Raw genomic sequence first — 16,074 nt, 5'->3', positions numbered from 1 at the left:
AAATATATCTACTATAATTTTTGGAATTGCTTAGTAGTCTGGACCATTCAATCAATGCAAAAGATTTACTGCATTAGACCCGTCCTTAAAAGTATCAAACTATCATTTGCAATAAACCGCTTTGGAGTGAAACAGTCTTGTGTTTCCTACATTGAACAAAATGTCATTAGTTACTACAAACCTAATTCAGCACACTCTTCAAATTAGCCCCAGGTGGGTTTTAGCAGTGTTTTGACATTTTCAATTATCTCAGTGGAGTCAAGCAGAAGTATCCTGCTGTGGATATCCTTCATAATTCACCTCAGATTTCAAAACTCTTGTATTTCAATAAATATAAAAAATACATAGTCTTTAAAAATGTATCAGTCATCCAGAACTTTGCTTTAACGAGTGCTAGGAATACAAAATCCTCAATAGGGTGTTTTAACATTACTACTCTCGAGTTAGGAGTTGCCCATTTTTGTCATGCTTCTTTAAAGCAAGAGAAACTGAAGGTCGCTATCCACATAAGTACCATTTAATCTTGCCAGACAAAAAAAAGAGAGTCTTTGTCTAGATAATGTGCAGTTGCCCCCAGGCCTGAGCTATTGTACCATCGTGATTATAGACCCAAAGCTTAGATGTTCTCTTTCCCTGTGGTGCTGAATTAAATCCACCACAGGTGAACTCCGTCTCACTCCTAATTAAGAGTGTGTGTCCATGTGTGATATTACTTCTCATTTCTTACTTAGATTTACTCATAGTTGCTGAAAAAGGAGATTGAAATTAACCTTCAAATCAAATTAAAAATCTTACCGTTATATTCGATTCAAACTTAGGCTTCCTGCCTAGCATTAAAATTTTTACAAAGAGTGCATTTTAGTACCTGAAGGTCCATTTCTCTCTCTGCTCAATGCAGAGACTTTAATGCACACCGTTATCACTTGCAGAATAGATTACTGCAATCCCCTGCTTTGTCAGTGCGCTAAAAAGAATAGCACCTTTACAGTTACACCAAAACTCAGCAGCATGAATGATGAGAAAGATAAGAAAGAAAATTTTGAAATTTCTACATTGGTTACCTTTACATGACTTAGAGAAGGTGTAGTAAAGATTAAATGCTTTAAACAGTTTTCAAATTATTAAAACAAGGTCAGTCTTCTTTCTTACATATCTTTTTAACATAATATATCAATTACATCCCTCGGGTCTTTGGAACATTTTTTTTTTAACTCAAGGTAGAAACAGAAACCCATTGCAAGATTTGATTTCTGTGTTATGACCCTCACCTTTGAAAGAGGTTTTTTGATGGCCTGATAGAGACTTTATTTCTTTAAATGCCACCCTGGGATTTATCTTCTTGGTTTGTTTTAGCTGACATTTGATAATTAGGATTATTCCCAATTTATCTTTTGTTAATATCTGAAATATTATTGGATTTCTAGTTTGAGTTTAATTGAATTCACTGTGTATATATTTACAAAGGTGTACCTTTGAAGATACAGTAAAAGGTACAGCAAAGGTTTCTAGTAAAACCTTTACAACAAACACTTTATTGTGTTTTGCCTTTTCTTGTATTTTTTAGCTAAGTTGGTATTTTAACTCTCTAAATGTGTATTAAACATGCTCTCCAAATGAAGACAGATTGATTCAAGTGTTTTATTTAGCTTTTCAATTTGGGCAATTTTTTACATTTCACTGTACTGTTTTCTTACTGCGTTGTACAGATTTTTTGTGCCCTCTTTAATAAACATTTTCAATCTTTCATAATAGTACTGTTAAATGGGAACAGCTTGACTTAACTTGTTTGTATCAATGTGTTGTTTTTCAAGCAATTATATTTTCTTCCACAGCTGCTTAGAGGTCAAAACATAATGATCTTGGATGTGCAGTTTTGTGTCCCACAGAGTCAGGAAAAGCAAAATCTGTTCATATTTTTAAGCACCAAGTAAGTAAGGCTGCTTTAAGTAAGGCTTTGCAGTATGCAAATTGTGTTAGTGATTGTTAAAAACACGAAACTCAAAACCATTTGTTATGTTGTTTGTCTTTTCTATTATCAGTGCTCGGCGGTTATGTTATTTCATTGGATTTTCTTTGGCAACAGATAAAAATTGTTTCACCATCAATTGTTTCTGGAGCAGGCACAAACTATTTCCATCAGTTAGATGCACTAACAACATATTGTCTCCTGGGTGATGTGATTTTCAGAGTTGGGTGTTAGAGATGGGGATTGGCAGCACCTCAAGACGGCTCTGAGGCTTTTCCATGCTTTATGTTTAAGCAGCCAGCAAATTGGGAAAGTGGCTTTATCTAATTAGAAAAAACATTCCTTTAGCAGCTGTCCCCCAGGCAGAACCATCATTATTTAAGCTGGCTGGCCTTGAGGAAAGCAGCAAGCAGCATTCAGATACATATCTAATACTCACCACGGAAATGACTCGCTGCACAAATCTGCTTGTGCTATAATCACAATTTTGTTTTTTCGTCTTTTTGTGGCCTTTCATCCTATGAATATAATACTTTATCAGCAAAAAGTCTATTCCACGTTAACAGAGTGAACAATAATAATGCCTTATTTGACAATGTCCATTCTGTAGTTAATAAGGCCTTTCTGTAAATTGTCCCCGTATGTTGTCAAGCTTATGCTCAATGATTGGATCAATATGTGATGCAATTTTCTCTGCTACAAATAACCAGAGAGAGTTTCTCTGAAACTATTTAGGGTATAGCTACGTAAACCAATAGGACGAACGTATTATTTTGAGCTATAATTAGTCGATATTTTCTGCAGCACATCAGTATCAAATTGTGAGTGCAGTCAGCAATGCATGAATGTGGACAACCCCAAGAAAAAGCACAAGGGGATTAAAATGAAATATAATGAACAGAGCTAAGCTCCCACTGAGGAGTGTGCTCCATTGTTATAATGAACTTTGACTACCTACCTATATATATATATATATATATATATATATAAATAAATATAATGGACTTGCAAGGACTTTGCTTTTTTTTTTTTTTTTTTTTTTTGCATTTGTTAATGCCCATGTACCTTTTTGTGTATAGTCAGTGCATCCATGTCATTGCAAGCCGTTTGTACAGTGATCACACTCACAATATCTTAAGCGGTGGGGTTCTATATACCAGCACTATTAATGAGGCCTCAGGGAATGGACGTGGAGTTGTGCGTCAACGCTCAGTCTTTAAAGTCTCACAAGTTTGCATGTGTTAAAAAAAAAGAGAGACAGAAAGGGTGATATAACTGTCCCTCCTGAACATGATAATCAGTTTTCACATCTGCAGTTTCTATTTTTAAGTTTTGCTAACATATGCATATTTCCTTTTTCTGCTTCTTTCTGTTTCTTTGTTATTTCAGTGAGGTAAATTCAACCATCAAGTGGAGCAGAAAATAATTTTGGAAGCCAAGAGATTAAGTCAAACATAAATGCAAACTGACTTAACACACGGAGTCTGAACAAATTTAGAGTAGATTTGATTTGTTTTCGGTGTCTATATATGTGATTCAACTTCGCTAAATAATTAAAACTTAAAATTTGAATTTAAACAAAGACTAACTTTAGATTAAATTGGGTTAAATGTAGGAGTAAAAAGAGGACAAACTTATAAACTTAACATTTTTTGCATTTATGATGTCACTAAATTGAATTTAATTAAGTTTAAATAACTAAAATTAGCTTAATCATTCATACATTAAAGTTCAGCTGACTTGGAAAAAGGGCTGAAAATTATTCTACATCAATAAATAAAAGTCATAAAGTAGTTAAAACATCACAATGTTCCATTTGAATAAACTATTGATACTTATTAAGGCTCTGTGCTCTCATTGTACTTATCAGCTTCCTCTGCTCGTCTTTGCTGGATCTTGTCATGTTTGAGATTTAGCTTTGTTTTGTGATTCCCTTCTAATCATTTCTGGGTTGTTTATTGTTGCTTAAGGCTTTCCTTGTTCAGTTCATTCCTCTGTGTTGCTCATTATTGTGGTTAGTTTGTTTCCATAAAGTTGATTTCTATTAGTTTCTTGCTTTTTTTCTTGTAATCTTTCCAATATGAATTTTGGTTTATTCTCATTTGTTAGTTTCAGTTTTTTGTTTGTTTTTTTTCCCCTTTTCTTTCTTGATTCTTTTGTGTTTTGGTTCAGCTTTCTGTCTTCAGCTTTTTCCCTCAGTTTCCTTGCCCTTATTCTGCCACAGTTGTTTCACATCCCCTCTGATTATCTCACCTGGTTCTAATGTCATCACCCACCTCTGCCTCAATATATAAAATTAATGTCATTTAGGGCTGCGTAGGGAAGCAGTTATTTTCACAGGTGCCTTATAACAGCAAGCTACGGGCTTGTTTAGGGTTTAAATCTTTTTTTTTTTTTCTTTGTGGAGATTACATGTTCTCAGTACATTCATGGGTTCTTTCTGGGTACTCTGTCTTACTCCGGTGATCCAAAAACTTGCATGTTAGCCCAACTGCCCTTTTATGTGTGTCTGCATTGTCTGTTGTCATCTAGGCTGCAAGAATAAAAATCATCAAAGTAATTTTTACCCTAATATTACTTGTTTGGGTTAATGACCTAGGTCTGTTGTGCTAAATTAAGCAGGGCTGCATAAGGTCATACTTCACAAAACTTGGTTATTCTAAAATGTATAAGATTTTTTCATTAATTCATTTCATTAATCTAAGTAGATTTTTTATAATAACTATACCTCTAAATCCCTGCATTTAAATTTTCTCCATAAACAACAACAGATTACCTTTCCCTTTGTGCTCTTTTTTATGCATTTCTAGACTAGATGCCCATAACTGAAGTCCATCCATCCATTTTCTTTACACCCTTGTCCCTTAGTGCAGCTAACGTTCTGGTGAGGGGTGGGGTGCACCCTGGACAGGTCCCCAGTCTGTCAGAGACAAGCAACCATGCATACACACACTCACACCTAGGGGCAATTTGGAGAGGCCAATTAACCTGATAGTCATGTTTTTGGACAGTGGGAGGAAACCCACGCATACACGGGGAGAACATGCAGGCTCCATGCAGGGGGACCAGGGCTGGGAATTGAACCCAGAGCCTTCTTGCTGCAAGGCAACAGCTCTACCAATTGTGCCACTGTGCAGCCCCATAACTGAAGTGAAAGTACAATATAAAAAAAAAAAAGCTCAGAGGTAAAATGCCTATATTTTAACTATATTTACAGTAATACTTAAATTGCTATCAGAGAAAATCCTTTTGCAGTCACAAGCAAAATAAAATTGTTTTCGATTATAAATTCCATCATGACATAATTATCTAAAGTCAAATAGCTTGTGTACTATGAGCTATGGTGTCACTAAAATTACTTTTTGACTGCTGGCTGTCTAGATGAGTCACCGTTCTCAAATCTAGATTTTCATAAAATAATTGATTAAAATCATTCTTGTCTGCCCATAATAGAATTAACATGCAAGTGAAATTAATTATGCATCGCCATGATTGAGTTTTTGCTTTTAATCACAACAATTTCAGGCTTGACGAAGCTCAGATTGCCCAATTTAAGACGAGGTTAATGGGTTCCATTGTGGTTAGATTTCTCATTGTACACTTAGTGTGTCTGAGGAACAATAAGGGCCTGAGCGGCCATCTATCTGACACAAAAGCACATTGCATTACCTTCCAGTGAATGCAAAAGTTGTAAATTATTTTAGACTGTAGGAGATAATTGAGAACATTTGAAGATAAACGTGCGCACAATATTCTCTCACAGAATAAAAACAAACAGTGATTTGTATTTACATGGAAAATTAATTCAGAGATTTTCTGGTATAAAAGTTTCATGAAAACAACAGCGACACACAGCATGAACAAAACACAAAACTATTCAGGGAACTTGTGTAAAAAAAAAAAAAATTATATATATATATATATATATATATATATATATATATATATATAAATTAATAAGCTTCTCAGCAATAAATTAACACTCACCAAAAAGGAAGACAAACTGATGGCTAAATAATCAAGTGATCCGTGTGCCATTAAAAATACTTTTGAATTGGATTAGAATCATGATCCAAATACATACAAAACTTTCAACTGGATTATAAAAAAGAAAAAAAAACACTCAAAGTGGATTTATAATTCATAATTAACTATTTTATAAGTAAAATAATTAGTCTGTCAAGCAGTGACGGATACCTGCCAATATATATTGTTCTTAAATGATCTTCAGGATTTTCAGTTATCAAAACTGCTGTATGTTTATTGATATGCTGAAAAGTGAGCCTTGTGCTACTGATTTAGCAATAATTTTAAGGCTCAAACATCTTAGATCACCAGTGATGTTATCAGAGATCATCCACTGGATCCAAATCCATTATAGAAATCCAGTTTTTCTTGGATAAGACTTAAGCCAAAAGAGCCATGGGCTCAGGTGTGAGAATCCAAGTACAAAACAAAGAAAAAAAACATGTACAACTTTTATTCCACATCACATTTATGAACTACATTTTGTTGGTCTGACTATAAGGCACTGGGAGAACCTCTGTTGTGTTTGTCTTCTCTGTCAGTACTGAACATGTGCTGTAAGCTTTGGTGTTTCACTTCATGCACTATCGCAGTGGTCTAAAATTCATGCCTCAAGGGCTGGCGTCCTGCAACTTTTAGATGTGTCCCTTGTCCAACACGCCTAATATAAAAGGGTGAGTTACCTTCCCAGTGCGCAGTCAAGTTCTGCAGAGTCCTGCTAATGATCTAATTATTTGATTCAAGTCTGTTGAAGCAGATACCCATCTAAAAAGTGCAGGAAACTGTCACTCGGATTTGAAGACCCCTTCTCTATCATTTAGTTACCTCAACAAAGAGGCATGCATATTGTTAATGGACTTCAAAGTGTTTACTGTGTCAAACTTATTTAAACAAACACACATTTAGCATAGCGTAATGTGTGTATGATGCATTTCATTAGCACAATTATTGAGGGAGGTCAAGTTTAATGTTTTCAGAACGTGTTGCTATGAGCTTCACAACCCACACATCAAAACATCTACCCACATGAGGTGAAATGCTTCCTTTTAATAAATGGTAATTATTCCACTATAGTTATCAGCTTCTCAGAATTATTTTTGAATCAATAAAAGAAATGCATGATCTCCCATAAAACAATGCAAGTCAGGACTTTAAAATAACATTTCTACAGTTTAAGTATTTTTGCTTAAACTGCAAATGAGCCAACGTGGCAGACATTGTTGGCTATAACCTGGTCTACTGAGCAAGAAAAATTATGTTGATGTCAGATGTGCTCCTTGGAAGGAGGAATTTTCACACTGCTAGATTTCTTGTAACATTATAAAACTACAAAAGCTTGTGTTACACAAATAAACTTGATTTGAAGGCTTTGAGATTGTTGGTTTATTGAAAGAAGATTAAAAGAGGGGTGCTGCCACATGGCTCAGTGGCAGAGCAGGCTCACCAAATGCGAAGCCTACAGTCTTCAGCACAATCGTCCCCAGTTTGATTCCTGGCCCTGGTCCATTTGCTGTACATCTTCCCCTCTCTGCCATTCTCTCTGACCTTCTCCCTGCTGCAGCCCTTCTAACATTTCCTAAGCTGGTATCAGAGATTATCTAAACTATTTCCATTGCTAAAATGTGTTGCCTCTTTCTCCAACTTTTTGGATTGAATCATCAATCCTGTTGGTGCATCTTTCTTCCCTCTTGTCTCCGATCTCACTTCTCTGTCTCTGCTACATCTTAATCCATAAAAACTTCTGCAATAAAGTCACCAGGTTTTAGAAGCTCCTTTACTTTCTCTTCATGCTGAAACCTTGCATCTTCAAAAGTGTTAGCTTCCACAGTTTTTGCCCTCGTTCTTTGTATTTTTTGGGAGCAAGTTCCCCTTCAGCTGATGTAAAATTATATTTACATTTTAATCACCGGCATATGCTTAGAGGACCTTACAGTTATCCAAAGAATTTACTCTGACAATTGATGGTCGCTAGCAAGAGAGATACTAGGATAGCAGAGGTAGGGTGTACCATAAAGAGAGAAAGGGAGAGCGCAACAAATGTGTAGCGGTTTATGACTCTAATGCAAATATCCATCATATCACACATCGCTGTAATTGTATAGAGGAGTTTTCTATGAGAGCTACATTTACAGAAATCAGATGCAGAATATGCGACACTTGCAGTCCCACAGTGAATCTAATAAGTTTCTGTGTATTGGAGAGAAGCCGTTTGTGTTTATTTTGTATATATACCTGCAGTGTATCTATTGTTCTATCATACCACACCTCATTAGGCAGGTGTTTATAATGCAATGGATGTCAGTAACCTTGGGGGTCCCTGTGCATTGAGGCTCACAGGTCCCCTCACAACCACACCCTTCAAAGGAGGAAATAAAGTAACTGACACCAACAAACTCTAAGCACTTAGGACTTTTGCCACAGACTTCACACATAGATGATGAGGTCCACCTTAATTACCTCAGTTATTTGAATTTTAAAAAGTTGAAGGACTAGTCCACCAGAAAGTAACCCTTTCCAGTATGAGAAACCAAGTACTGCCTTCTCGCACACAAACCACATGATATCAATACAAAGAACTAAGTCACCCCAAGCCAGTACATGACTCAAAATTATGACAATAAGGTGTTCACTGATAACCACCCAAGCAGAAAGCAGTCTAGTATTGCTCAAGATACAATCATCCCATTACACAACACAGCTGGATGCAGGTTGCATTAAAACAGTAACCAAAGCGTGTGTGCAGTGTGAAACTTCATACAATGCAAAAGCCAATTATTGCTTTTATGCTCTGTTCCAGTTGTGTTTGGAACAAGGAAATGTCAACTTGCCCATCAAAAAAAAAAAAAAAACTGGAACACCCGCCAGGAAACTGGAAGCAACTGCGACTACCCCCAGTTACAACTTGTAAGGCAGACTTAACGTCTCAATATGGCCGCTCCTCTCATCAACGGTAGCAAGATGTGTTGTAAAAATGTCTATTTTATACACAAGTAAGAGTCAATGCTACATGTAGCACTTGCAACTCTAAACTGAACCAATTTAAAGTTTGCTTATGGAAAGTAAGGGTTAAAATAATGTTGAAAAGGTATTCCAAACAACGTTTATGGGCATCGCCATGTTGAAATTAGGACTTCTTAACGTCAAGCCCAGCTCTGAATTCCCACTTCCCAGGGAACTGGAACCCAGTATTAAGGTAACTCTCAGCACCGCGCCATAATTATGCAGGATACATGTTATGCAAACAGCGTGTCAAATAAGCAAAATATATTCATTATCTGGTCGCACAATCACAACAGTTCATATTAGCCTATTAAATTAACAGAAAGCGCAATGGCTCTTACCTTTAGAAGACGTCCAGTTTTATGCTTGCAAAGTTAGCATGTCAAGTCCTCAAAGTCCTGATGGTCATCAAGGACACTACAAAAAGCCTCTTTTTCCGACCCATAGTTGTCCTGAGTTCATTTCATGTTTGTTTAACTTCTGAAAAAGACATCTCTCTCTCTCAAATTTTCTGAAAAGGTGAAATCCTTTTGAGCAAAATTTCCTCCTGGGAGCTTTCCTCTGTTGTCGGTCCTCAAAACGCAGGGTCTTCATGACACTAATGAGCTCTAGGTGACGCCATTACTTTGCTCTGTTTGCCAACCGGCGTCATATCTAGCTTTCTCGGTTGCTTTGCTAAAGTTAGCCGCAGTTAGCTCAGGCTAAGCTAACAAACACGTCCAAAACCTTGGTTAGCTACTTATTGGTGGAACTTTTATTTATTTATTTTATTGCGGACGCTTCTTTCTCTTGACACATCCGTTAGGCTTTCGGTCTATTTTCTGCCAACACAATCGTGATAAAATTTTCGACAGTTCCACTCACAGACACAACCTATCTAACCATGTATCACAACAAATTCATGCCACTGTTTAAATTTCAACTTGTTCTTAGTATAGCTGATCTTGAGTCAGTGATAACCACCTGCTCTATGCCCGCCTACCGTTGATTTCTCCCAGTCATTACTCTCAAGTCAACAAACTTACAAGAGACAATAATGCTAGTTCATTTCTTTTAACAACTTTTATTTTATTGTGACTGGACAATCATGAACATTTGTGTTGCATTATCATTTAATTTATTCACTTCTTATTTATTTATTTATTTATTTTTGCTTTTATTGAAGTCAGGCCTAGCAAATATTAGAAGAACACTGTACAATGTTAATTATACACAGCTGAATCCTTGATGCTTCTTCCTCTTTCATGTTTTTGTTTACTCTTTTTATTTCTAGTTTTTTGAGCCTGATACCTCTTTCATTTTTCTCTTAATCCTTTAGTGACAGTTAAAGCACACACTACCGAATGTGTGATGAAGTTTTTTGGCTTAAGTCAAGTTTGTTTTTTTGTTTTTTTCTTCTTATGTAGATAAATAAGTACAATTTAATTACAATCAACTGGATAGAAAATAAGAAAAGAGAAAAGTTTGCTGAAGACCAAAGAAAAACACAACAATTCACTTGAAAGATTGTTTGACAGTCTTGCATCTTCTGAGGAGATTTTACAATATTTAATTTTACTTCTTTTTTTTTTCTTTAAATGCATACATTTGGGCGTGGTGATGGTTCAGGGTTAGAGTGTGGGTCCCATATTTTTGGAGGCCCTAGTGCTCGACTTGGTCATCAGAGGTTCAAATCAGATCACTATCAATTAAAGGCCACCAGAACTGAAAAAACCTTTAAAAGAAAACAATCCATACATTTCTCTTTTTTGTTTTTCCAATGCAATTTTGCAGTGTAATGTTTTATTGATTGATTTTTTTTTTTACTCTATTTGTACTGATTTGATCAAAAATGACAGGATATTTTCAGAACACTGCAATAAGTCAAGCTGATTACACAATCTGTTTAAGTATTTGCTGATAGTGCCTGTGCTGCATACGGGGCTTTTACTTTAATTTTTTTTAGAATTTTCTTTAAAAAAAAAAAAATATTCAAACTATCAAAACAACTCACGATCAAATACTTTTAGGTAACAAAGGATCAAGAGATGTTTGAATGCAGGACCTTAAATCATAAATCAGTGTTTTACACTGCACTCCTAAGAGGAGAAGTCACAGAAACTTTGCCCTTGTAAAAAACAAAAAACTACTCACTGTAGCTCAGCGATCTCAGCTTCTGTCACATGAACATAGAGAATAATTGAGTGAATTAATAAATTAATTTATTCATTCATTCAATAAATTATGACTTCCTTAGGCTTGTCTAACATCTTTATACATCTATTGCTGCATGGCTTTATGAAGCTGTGTTGAACTCTAGATTTCCCTCTGGTTGGCAAAATGTCACCGTTGTTCGATTGAAATGGATCAAAAATTTCCTTTTTAAAAAATCTGGGAAAGTGAATGTAACTTAATTGCTGACAAGTTGTTTTAAAATTAGGAATTTATTTTTGTGTATTTTAGGAAATGCAAGAGACAAGGAGGTATTACACAGAAAGCAACACTTGCAAACCTGTGGGGGCCTTCAGATGTCTGATTTTTGTTACGCATATGTTGTTTACTTTCATAATGAACTTAATAAGTTGGGAGGCTTTTCCTTACTATAATAAAGCAGATGCAGAAGCAATGCAAGATGGGGCAGGAATCATGTCAGAATGGCATTTCTAAATCAGTACTTGATGCTGCACATTATAAAACATATAGGAAAGTTTAATTGCTAAGGATATCTTTGAAAAGCTGACAATTGAGATTAAAAATGTTTACGATTATAACATTTTTACTTTTTCTATGCTTCTGTAACTTTTAATTAAAAGAGACTTGGTCTGTGATTGCATCCCTTTTAATTTAATGTAAGAAAAGACAAAATGGTGACGAGTTGAATGCTAATTTTCAGAACTCAAACCGACCATCACCCCACGCTCAGCGCGATTTGTTGATGGAGCTCTGCCTGTAAAGAAATGTTTGGTTCCACAATCACTTGGCTTGTATTTTATAGCTAAAAAAGAAACAATTTTTTTTTTCTTGCAGAAGTTAGACTATTTCTTTTGAAAAATTACTCCCAAAACTAGCAGAGATTTCACTGGAAGAGAACATGAAGTCTATCATCCTTGGACTTTTTAATTTTTTTTTTCCTTGTAAAGTTAGAGGAACAACTTGTTGCTTTTTAATCTTTTTCTTCTGTTGAATCATGATTACAACCAGTTTTCAGCAGATTGTATTTTTTTTCCAGGTATATGCCATTGCAAAGAGCCGGGGTGTTTAAAACTGACAAGCTTTTTTTCTTTTTTATATGTAATTATAGGCAGATCTTCCAGGGAAAACATGCCTGAATAATATCAGCATCAACACAGAGAAGCTTTTTGCTCTATACCACTGTTTTAGAAACACATCTGCTTTTGTTTCTAGTTTCAAACTTCAGAGTATATGCCAGCTTTTACTCACATCTACCACCTTTAAATTGCTTCATTCATTTGCACATCAGTCTTGAGCGGTTATTTATGATAGCTCACTCTCCACAAGTGACGCCTACTATAATAGGATGAACACACTCCACTTATTACTTGAAATTACTTGTTTATCTCTGATTTAATCTTCACCCATCTAGGCTTGTGACAGCCTTTGTTGCAATCTCACACCTGGCAGTGAGTAAATATATTAAATCAGTTTTAAGATTTCTCATAATGCAGAAATATTTTACACCTTCTGCTCATTATTGCCATAATATAACTCCCATCTCTGGTTGCTCAATGTTGTTTAACATTTATGTTTTAAAATTGAAACGTAGAAGTCAGAGCGATAGATGAGTCCTTGCCAAATGCGTTTCTATTTCATACTTGATTTTTAAAGTGTAGGCTCAGCGTAAGGGCAGGTGTGACACAGTGGAAAGCTTAGGAAATGAAACTGTGCAGCATCCAATAAGTAAATATAAGTCGTCAGCATCTGAGTTAGTTTTGAAGTTAGTTGCACAAGGGAGTTCAAGTTAAAGAAAACCAGAGGTCAACAAGGACAGGAAAAAGCACCTCGTCATAAAATTCATTTGCGCTATTATTTATTTCTCCTTCTTTGCCAGTTACAGATAAAAAATGAAATATGTCAAAGTCTTTATGACATTTAAAGATTGATAATAAAAGAAAGCTGGCCTTTCTGAGCTAACATCAAATATAAATATAAGGCCACAGATTCTGGCATTAAGAGAATCAAAGTTTTTTTGTTTTTCCAATAGTTTTGAAACATAAGAAGCTAATTGTCCTGCTTGTACATAACACTCCTACGTTGTAGTTCCTCCTTCTTAGAGCATACAAAAGTTATTTTCAAATCCAGCAAAATCAGAATGACATATTTAGGCTCTGGGAATGTTGTCTGTTGCAAATTAAGTTCTTCATAGGGAGCATAATTTGAAGAGCATCATAATGTTTTTGCCCTCCCTTTTTAAAATAATCCCATAAGCTTGGCTCTTCATCAGCATGTATGATGAAGTCCAGTCTCTCTAACAGTGCTAAAGACAAGTTAGCTGATATATTCTGGATGTAAATTCACCCAACATATTAGTTGTAGTGTTTATATTAAAAGGTAAACCCTGCAGGAAGTAATATTAAACCAACTGGAAGTTGAAACTATTCGTGCAGCATAATCAGGTAATCATATGATGTGTATTATTATTATTATGTAATTAATTTGTTGGATTATTTCATAAAAATGTATTTCGGTAAGCGAACACTCATTTTATTTATTGTTTTTGTTTGTTTTGTTTTACAAACTGGATTTTTCTCATTGCAAGAAGAAAGTATGACTTACAAAGGAGTGTGAAGAGCTAAAGAGAAAACAACATTTATGGTTTCATTTTAAACTTTCTCATTAGAGAGAGCTAAAAGATATGGTTATGTCTTCATACTCAGAAACAGGGAGAGGTAGGATAGCAGCTATAAGCCTAATTTAAGGTTCATTATTGTTGTTCAGACATGAACACAGTAGCACTTTAAAACTTGTAGGTGCAGTCATGGTCTAATTGGCAGTGAAGTGTTTTGTTTTCATTTGTTTATCTATTTATTTCCTGGCTTAGACTTTCAGGGCCAATGGAGCACAAAATTGCTGTGCAAATATATATTATTCGCTACATGGCAGATTCATTGTCTCCATAGAAACTCATCTCCAATTAGTATTGGGTCAAGAGAGAACGGTGGGTGAAAAAGAAAGTGGCATCAGTTGAGGACACAGAAGAAAAAAAAACAACAGGGTAGACATAAATTATGTTCATAGATGAGAAGAGGTTTGTGGGAGATTTTTAATTTCTGTTTTTTTGTAAAGATTTGAGCAGCTAAAACAGATTTGGCTGATTTAATGATACAGGATTAGCTTCAAAAAATGTAGCCCTCCTGCTATGAGCTTTTAATAATTATTTATACTTGGAATAGAGCTGATGTTAAAGATTCAGTAGGTAACTTATGAAAATATATATATTTTTTATCTATCCATATGTAGTATATACAGTATATACTTTTTATTGTTGCTATCAGTTGTAGGGTTTGCATATGATGTATTCATAGGTCAGAAAAAAGTAAATCAGCCAATCAAGCTGAAAATTGTCTGATTCTGGCAAACTGTGTTTTTCTATTCAGGAGATAAACAATGGCGTATTTACTGCTAATTTTATATGAAGTTTTCAGTGCAGGACAAGAGAAAACAGAAACCGTTACATGACTTCGAGTTAATTTTCTGGCATTCACTACTTTTCTAAAACAAGCTGTGGTTTCAAAGTAAAAGTCTCTGTATTTGTCTCCCTTGGACAGAGTGGTTACACAGCACCGACATCACACTGTTCTACAATATCACACAGATAATAAATGCATAAACAGATCAATAACATCATTATGTAATTAATTAATTGCACATTGGAAACCATGCAACACACCCGTCTCCCATTACTAAATACAAATTAAAGAAATAAACTGATTAATGAGGAATTAGCTGCCAAGGTAGCTTTGTATTCTTCTGGACATGTTCATCAATATGTTTATTGATAAAAAATTAACTGATAAAGGAAGGAAGGAATGCTTGAACCAGGTATGCTTACAGAAAAACTCTGTCCGTTCATCCTGAGTTTAGTCATACTCAGAGTGCAGAATTTGAGCGGGATGTGTTTAAAATACAATCCGCCTGTCTGATGACGGTCTGTTCAGATGGAGGAGTTTAAATAATCACTGCTGCTGTTTCAATTCAAACTGGAATAGGAACATTTCAGTTTACAGTTAAGTAAAATCACCAACATGTTTTTATATAATTTTCAATTGATCATTTTTTCCCCACTATATTTAAAAAACTTCATTACTTTACAAACAAATCCTCTTACAACACTTACTATACACAAGTTAACAGGAAGAATGAAAAAGAAAAATACTGTATATAATAAGAAAATCCATTTTCAGGGCCATATACGTTACATAAACCTTCTCATCGTTAACTCAAAAGTTTATGAGACTCAACCATTTTCTTTCTTAAATTGTTTTTAATTGATTCGTAGTATAATATATATTTTGACGTTTCTTTAATTGAATTAAAAATGCTATTAAATTAAAAGCAAGCTAAAGCAACAAAGCACAAACGAAAATAATAAAGTTTCTACTTTAAAGTACAACTCACACAACACTAGGTTAGGGAATGACTTTTTATAAACTCTCTAAACTCAGCCTTTTGTCTTGGGGAGTACAAGCCATAAAATATGGATGAATGCAGAGCACAAGAAAAAGTGACAGGCAGGCAGTGAAGAAAACAGATGGACCAAGAAATAAAATAGTGAATGAGGACTGATGACAAAGACTGGTCAGGGAAATGTATCTGCGCACGAGCCATTCGCTTCCCAATCCTCCATCCTTCACATCTGCTCAATCTCCTTCCATTACAGACCAGCTGTATCCTCCTGTGTGTGCAGCGTTGGTGTCATTTCCATCCACTGCTTTGCTCTTATCTCTGGTGCCACTGGAAAATGACAAAACTGGAACCATTGCAGAACTTTCTGTTCCGTGCTCCGCAGGAAGAAAATTGCCCTCTTTTCACTCTTTTTGGTCTATTTCATGCAGCTGTAGTAGAGGCTCCATATTCATTTAGCG

General features: G+C 35.2%; 1 long non-coding RNA gene across 1 annotated transcript in view; it reads right to left on the bottom strand.

The window, feature by feature from the left end:
* LOC148158424 (uncharacterized) overlaps positions 1-12,769 on the bottom strand; it is a 52,741-nt gene extending 39,972 nt beyond the window's left edge. The window contains exon 1 of the long non-coding RNA XR_015763805.1: positions 9,334-12,769. This is a non-coding gene — a long non-coding RNA (uncharacterized LOC148158424). The remainder of the gene's footprint in view (positions 1-9,333) is intronic.
* Positions 12,770-16,074: the final 3,305 nt, after the last annotated feature.

This window comes from Poecilia mexicana, unplaced genomic scaffold, assembly GCF_051168715.1.
Source record: "Poecilia mexicana isolate PSO_F unplaced genomic scaffold, ASM5116871v1 scaffold_7, whole genome shotgun sequence".
Classification (NCBI taxonomy): domain Eukaryota; kingdom Metazoa; phylum Chordata; class Actinopteri; order Cyprinodontiformes; family Poeciliidae; genus Poecilia; species Poecilia mexicana.
The sequence above is the reverse complement of the archived record's forward strand: the minus strand, read 5'-3'. Positions and strand labels throughout refer to the sequence as shown.